Here is an 8,074-nt window from a genome sequence, read left to right on the forward strand (position 1 = left end):
AGCTGATTGGTGTTAGCGCATTATATACTTTGCTTCTACTTACTAAAAATGTAATTAATTCTTATAATCTAATATCATTGCAGATGTAAAACAGTTAATAAAAATTATTTGTTTTAAATAATTAAATTTAAATAAAACATTGTTTAAATTTAAACATATTGTCAAACGTTGAAATAACACTTAAAAACTGTATTGAATATATTACAATTCATCTGTATTTGAATAACAAAAACTTAGCTGATTTAAACAAATTATAAATGAATACACAAAAATAATAACTTTTTTGAAATATTGGTATGACACTGATTATGCATTTATTGGTAAATAAATGGTATGTATCTAAAAATGCAATGTATTACACAAAATTTTATAATTTTTCAATTCAGCACCCAGTATTTTTTCAAATCACCATGTACAATTCTAGATCTACATATTGGGACTGCAATAATTATAGTCGTTTTTTTTAATATTTTTCTGCATTTTAAAAATTCTGTTAGACAGTTATGGTACTTACTTTTTATTCAATCCAGATTTGAAACTAGGTTGATAGTCAGTTTAACTAAAATTTTCTTTATCTTCCATAATCATTTTCTGCTTTCAATATTACATTTGAGAATCGGTAACCATTTTTTTTGTCACAGCTTCCATGAATTTAAAAGTACTCCCAGTACAGCACCTACAACTCAAAATCACTTTGCAAAAAGATTAGTAATGCACGTAATATGAACTGTTAATTTTTTTTTTTTTTTTTTTTTTTTTTGTTTTGCGTAGGAGGAGGAAAAAGCTGTATCAGCCACCGTCTGTGCCCGCAACAGACGGTAGTGTCGGGCTCTCACCGACTAAAAAACCTCCCCCTTAGGGAGGACCCTATTAGGGATTGGGATCGCGGACGCGACCTAACTAACTAATAATAAAATAATATCTACATTGTACCTGAAAAAACATACACAGCATATACAAAATTTATATCTATTTTCATAAAACTTAATTTACACTGCTTATCTAAGTAATTTTAATGTAAAATTTATGTTAAACCTGAAACAGAAAAATACACATACACAAAAATAGACATAAAAAATTCCCTACAGGAAAGTTCCTATCAGGGGACCCTACTGGGACAAGGCACCTACCGCGATTTTATAAGAATATTATACTATCAACTTAAAAACTACACAACTTATTTTTAACATGAAAATTTATAATATTAAACAATAATAACAAAAGTAAGTACCTTTAGTAGAAAATTAAACTACAATAAAAGGGGGTACCACAATGTAAGGAGGGCCACTTACATGGCAGCTCTCCCTTAGAATATTAAATGAACCGTTGAGTTACCTGAAACAAAAGAAAGTAAGACAAATTCAATTAGCGGTTGTGAAATTAATATAGCTTTGTTTTAGTTATTAAATTTATTTCATATATGGTAGCATTGAACTTTTTCTAACAAAAATATTTATTAGGAATGATTACGGGGTCCATTTTTACTCCTTAAATATTTAATCTGAGGTAGAAGTATTTATATAGGCATTTTTTACAGAAATAGAATCGCTAGCTAAGTAGGTACACAAGAAAAGCTATACACTCCTCCAGACTAGATAGATACAAAGAACACTGAATTTTTTACGGACCCCGCATCGTTAGATATCCATTGAGAAATCATTGAAAAACACCCGTTTAATAGATCAAGGTGGAAGAAAATAAAGGAAAAAAGTGGAGGTTAGAAAGGAGTAATCCACAGAAGATTGTTAAACAAGACAACTCGCTCAAAAAAATTATAAGCGCCTTTTAAGGCAGCAAGGATTCCTCTCGTACAAGATCAAAGCGCTTTACCAAGAATAGATGCAAAAACATTATTCTGAATTAAGGTTCACCGATATAGATGGTAACAGATCTACATCGCATCCAGGAATGTGTGTTATATGAACTTACTTGGCTGAGCTAAAATTTTCAGCTAAGAATAATGTTGAATGGTAACAAAAATCGATACAGGATATCGGTTTACTACCTGATCCTTTTACTAATTTTTATATATATATTTTCTTTTAAATCATACGTAATATTTTTATAGAATGAAATGCATCATTTATTTTCTTATTATTTTTTACAATTTTATATAGGTTTCCACTTGCTTTGATTGCTCTGGTATTTAAAATTCATGAAATATTTATGTACCATCTACTTTATAAGTATATTCTACAAATTTTGAGAAAGAGGTGCAAGCATGGTTTCATTCAATTTTCAAACCGCTGTCAGGCAAGAGATTCATTGCCAAAGCAAGCAAAACAATAAAGGACAACAGAATTTCCATGTCAAAAAAGAAATAACTTGTGAAACCACTTGTAAATTTTTACAGAGTATATGTTCTATTAAAATAATACGTTAAATGAAGATATTGCTTTGTTTCATCTATCAAAACCCATTCTCTATCTGTAAACATACATAAAATTCATTTTTATTATGATTAAAAGTTTGGGGGTATCTAAGTGAAAAGATGACTGTCACGACAATAATTTGATTCTTATTTCATTTATTTTACACTATGAAACAAAATCAGTTGCTTTTCATGGCTATTCTTTACATTATAAAAGAATAATTGAGTTAAATTATAAGTAAATGTTGCATTTCAATTTTATTAACAATGATGAAAAAAAAATCAAATGATGTACTGTTAACTGATAAATACTCAAAATACTATTAGAAAGGTTAAAAAATATGAACAGCCGTCTTGAAATATCGTAAGCCAAGAAATGTACATAATAAGCTTATGAATTTTCATTGCTGTAACTAACAAAATTCATAAAAATTTGTATAAATATATATATATATATATATATATATATATATATATATAAATAACATTATATGAAATATAAACTACCTAAACACAGTAATTAGATTATTTATACTTACCTTATTTATTTCCAATAACCAGTTTGTGCAGTATCTTGCACCTTCACTTGCTATTAAATTCTATCTTATCCTTTTTAATTTATTTGTATTATTTTTGTGTAAATTATAAATATTTTCACAAGTACATTTGTGTTCATTTTTTTGTCTTCTGTCATTTGACTGGTTTTTGATGGAGCTCTCCAAGATTCCCTACCTAGTGCTAGTCGTTTCATTTTGGTATACGTTGTACCTGTAGAATAGGATACGTTGTATACCCTATTTATGTTCATATCATCATTTAAAATTTCACAATAGATAACATTATAATTTATCATAAAAAAGAGATATCATTAAAACGAATAACTTTTAATGTAATAAAAATAGAATTTAATACATACTGGAGATGCAGGGTACTGCAAAAAACAGTCGGTGGAAATTAATATGGCAAGTTTAACTTATCTAATTACTGTGTTTTGGTGGTTTATATTTTAAATAAAATATTTAAAAAATAAAAGTAACTGCAGTATCAAAAGAGAAAGTTACCTATCAATGATGTAAACTGGAGTCTAAACTAATGGCCTGACCCTCTTTTTCTGTTTAGCCTCTGGAACCACCATTAGGTATTACTTCAGAGGATGGTATGTATGAATGCAAATTAAGTGTAGTTTTGTTCAGTGTCACGTCGACCACTCCTGAAGTGTGTGGTTAATTGAAACCCTACCATGAAAGAACACTAATATCCACAATCTAGTATTCAAATCCATTTAAACGTCTTTACTAGGATTTGAACCTTAGAACTCTTGACTTGCAATGACGAGTTAACCACTAGACTGGCCACAGTGGGCTAATGCCGTGATAATGGCTGTTTGAATTCAGAGCGAGTAGCTCCATTACTTGGTTGCTCTAACTGAAGCTAAACATTACATAAACTGACGGACTCTTAATAAATACTAGTATTATCATGAAATTATATGGTGTAGTAAAGAATTAGTAGTACCTTAATATTTTACCATTTGGCAACACAGCTTTACATTTATCGCCACGACTAATCCAAAGATCAAATCCATCGAGCAGCTGAAAAAATCGGTCGATCTGGTACTCTGAAGAAATAGGATGCAGCATGAAGTGAAGAGTTGATGAGATGTGGAATGTAATCTGGTAATCTGTATTATTTCTAGTCTCATTTTTATTTATAGTTTGTAAATTTTTGTAGTGAGGAAGATAACGTTAATTTCACACTTTGATCTTGATCGCACTTTAATTTCACACTTTATTTACACCAATCACTTATTTCCCCCACAATTTCAAAATATGTGAAAGATAAAATAATTACACACTAAAAACCAGGGTCAGTTCATGCCTTTTTAATATGCAAGGCAAATATATTACACATAAAAATGATTAAATCTTGAAGTAATTTGGATTACAGTGTTATGCTAGATGAATTTTTTCACATTCTACTTAAGATTTTACCACAAAAAAATGGTTAATTTTGCAAGTAAGTTAATTTTTTTAATAAAAAAATTAGCGAATAAAGTGAAATAATTTATTATGGCACCTCTAAAATCAGCTGACCCTGGTTTGAAAAATTAAACTAACATGCAAGCATGCATCTTCTTTGAAGCAGGTGGCTGGCTGAACGTTGATTGGGGAAAGCAAAGGGGTATTCAAAATTTAAAATATTTCAAATAAGAGAAAAAAAAAATTTTTCAACTGTAATTAGATATAAAAATGCTCTAACCTTCAATTTGATTAACACCTACCAAAACAATTTAAGAAAAAACTTATGTAAAATAATAAATATCAAATAAAATAAATATATATATAAAAATAAACATATATCCTACATGAACCAGATTTAAAAGCTGCATTTAATTAAGAAATTGCCTCTATATATTTACTTATTTTTTAAATTTCTTCAACTTATTTAAATGATTAATTTTATCAATGAAATGAATAAAGTTTAAATAATTTATAAAAAAGGAAATTTAAAAACCCACTCATTAATATTTCAAATAAAATTTTATAAAGCAATTTAAACTATACAAAGGAATTTTTATGTGATTAAATTTAAAATTAAATAATAAATTTAAATTATAACATTTAATTTTTTATGAATTTAAATTGATTTAGAAGGAGGACTTCAGCCACTGGTAGCGAAGTGATGAGCTGAAAACATAAAGAAACATAGAATAATTATAAATATTATGAATAAAATATTTCTAACATTATCATATTTATATATCACCCCCCAATATATAGACACATTTATATACACAGCAACCCCCAACCGAAACCCGATGAACGATATCGGGATGATGAAATACGGTCGCGACGCGGTTGACGCGGTACGAATGCTTTCTGTACCCGGCTATCGCGAAAACTATTCATTGCACACAACATAGATATTTACAATTTCAATATGTAATCAAGAACTATAATTAAAAATAATTGTGAATCTTATTTGGTACCTAACAAGCTAAAATGTGAATAATACACCCTGATCTGTGTAAGAGCACATCGAATTTCCTATCCGTTAAGGAAAAAGTTGTAATATACCCTGAACTGTGTCACAGCAATTTGCTTTGTGTGAAGAAAAATCTTAAATAATACACCCTGAACTGTTTCAGAGCATATCAGATTTGCTATGTGTTGATCAAAAATCTAAAGTAATACACCCTGAACTGTTTCAGAGCATATCAGATTTGCTATATATTGATCAAAAATCTAAAACAATACACCCTGAACTGTTTCAGAGCATATCACATTTGCTATGTGTTGATCAAAAATCTAAAATAATACACCCTGAACTGTTTCAGAGCATATCAGATTTGCTATATATTGATCAAAAATCTAAAATAATACACCCTGAACCGTTTCAGAGCATATCAGATTTGCTATGTGTTGATAAAAAATCTAAAGTAATACACCCTGAACTGTTTCAGAGCATATCAGATTTGCTATATATTGATCAAAAATCTAAAACAATACACCCTGAACTGTTTCAGAGCATATCAGATTTGCTATGTGTTGATCAAAAATCTAAAATAATACACCCTGAACTGTTTCAGAGCATATCAGATTTGCTATATATTGATCAAAAATCTAAAATAATACACCCTGAACTGTTTCAGAGCATATCAGATTTGCTATGTGTTGATCAAAAATCTAAAATAATTCACCCTGAACTGTTTCAGAGCATATCAGATTTTCTATCTGTTGAGCAAAAATCTAAAACAATACACCCTGAACTGTTTCAGAGCATATCAGATTTGCTATGTGTTGATCAAAAATCTAAAATAATACACCCTGAACTGTTTCAGAGCATAAGAGATTTGCTATGTGTTGATCAAAAATCTAAAACAATACACCCTGAACTGTTTCAGAGCATATCAGATTTGCTATGTGTTGATCAAAAATCTAAAATAATACACCCTGAACTGTTTCAGAGCATATCAGATTTGCTATGTGTTGTTCAAAAATCTAAAATTATACATCCTGAACTGTTTCAGAGCATATCAGATTTGCTGTGTGTTGAGCAAAAATCTAAAACAATACACCCTGAACTGTTTCAGAGCATATCAGATTTGCTATATATTGATCAAAAATCTAAAATAATACACCCTGAACTGTTTCAGAGCATATCAGATTTGCTATGTGTTGATCAAAAATCTAAAATAATTCACCCTAACTGTTTCAGAGCATATCAGATTTGCTGTGTGTTGAGCAAAAATCTAAAACAATACACCCTGAACTGTTTCAGAGCATATCAGATTTGCTATGTGTTTATCAAAAATCTAAAATTATACACCCTGAACTGTTTCAGAGCATATCAAATTTGCTATGTGTTGATCAAAAATCTAAAATAATACACGCTGAACTGTTTCAGAGCATATCAGATTTGCTGTGTGTTGAGCAAAAATCTAAAACAATACACCCTGAACTGTTTCAGAGCATATCAGATTTGCTATGTGTTTATCAAAAATCTAAAATTATACACCCTGAACTGTTTCAGAGCATATCAAATTTGCTATGTGTTGATCAAAAATCTAAAATAATACACGCTGAACTGTTTCAGAGCATATCAGATTTGCTATGTGTTGTTCAAAAATCTAAAATTATACACCCTGAACTGTTTCAGAGCATATCAGATTTGCTATGTGTTGATCAAAAATCTAAAATTATACACCCTGAACTGTTTCAGAGCATATCAGATTTGCTATGTGTTGAGCAAAAATCTAAAATAATACACCCTGAACTGTTTCAGAGCATAAGAGATTTGCTATGTGTTGATCAAAAATCTAAAACAATACACCCTGAACTGTTTCAGAGCATATCAGATTTGCTATGTGTTGATCAAAAATCTAAAATAATACACCCTGAACTGTTTCAGAGCATATCAGATTTGCTATGTGTTGTTCAAAAATCTAAAATTATACATCCTGAACTGTTTCAGAGCATATCAGATTTGCTGTGTGTTGAGCAAAAATCTAAAACAATACACCCTGAACTGTTTCAGAGCATATCAGATTTGCTATATATTGATCAAAAATCTAAAATAATACACCCTGAACTGTTTCAGAGCATATCAGATTTGCTATGTGTTGATCAAAAATCTAAAATAATTCACCCTAACTGTTTCAGAGCATATCAGATTTGCTGTGTGTTGAGCAAAAATCTAAAACAATACACCCTGAACTGTTTCAGAGCATATCAGATTTGCTATGTGTTTATCAAAAATCTAAAATTATACACCCTGAACTGTTTCAGAGCATATCAAATTTGCTATGTGTTGATCAAAAATCTAAAATAATACACGCTGAACTGTTTCAGAGCATATCAGATTTGCTGTGTGTTGAGCAAAAATCTAAAACAATACACCCTGAACTGTTTCAGAGCATATCAGATTTGCTATGTGTTTATCAAAAATCTAAAATTATACACCCTGAACTGTTTCAGAGCATATCAAATTTGCTATGTGTTGATCAAAAATCTAAAATAATACACGCTGAACTGTTTCAGAGCATATCAGATTTGCTATGTGTTGTTCAAAAATCTAAAATTATACACCCTGAACTGTTTCAGAGCATATCAGATTTGCTATGTGTTGATCAAAAATCTAAAATTATACACCCTGAACTGTTTCAGAGCATATCAGATTTGCTATGTGTTGAGCAAAAATCTA

Source organism: Lycorma delicatula, chromosome 4, assembly GCF_047948215.1.
Source record: "Lycorma delicatula isolate Av1 chromosome 4, ASM4794821v1, whole genome shotgun sequence".
In the NCBI taxonomy this organism is placed as follows: domain Eukaryota; kingdom Metazoa; phylum Arthropoda; class Insecta; order Hemiptera; family Fulgoridae; genus Lycorma; species Lycorma delicatula.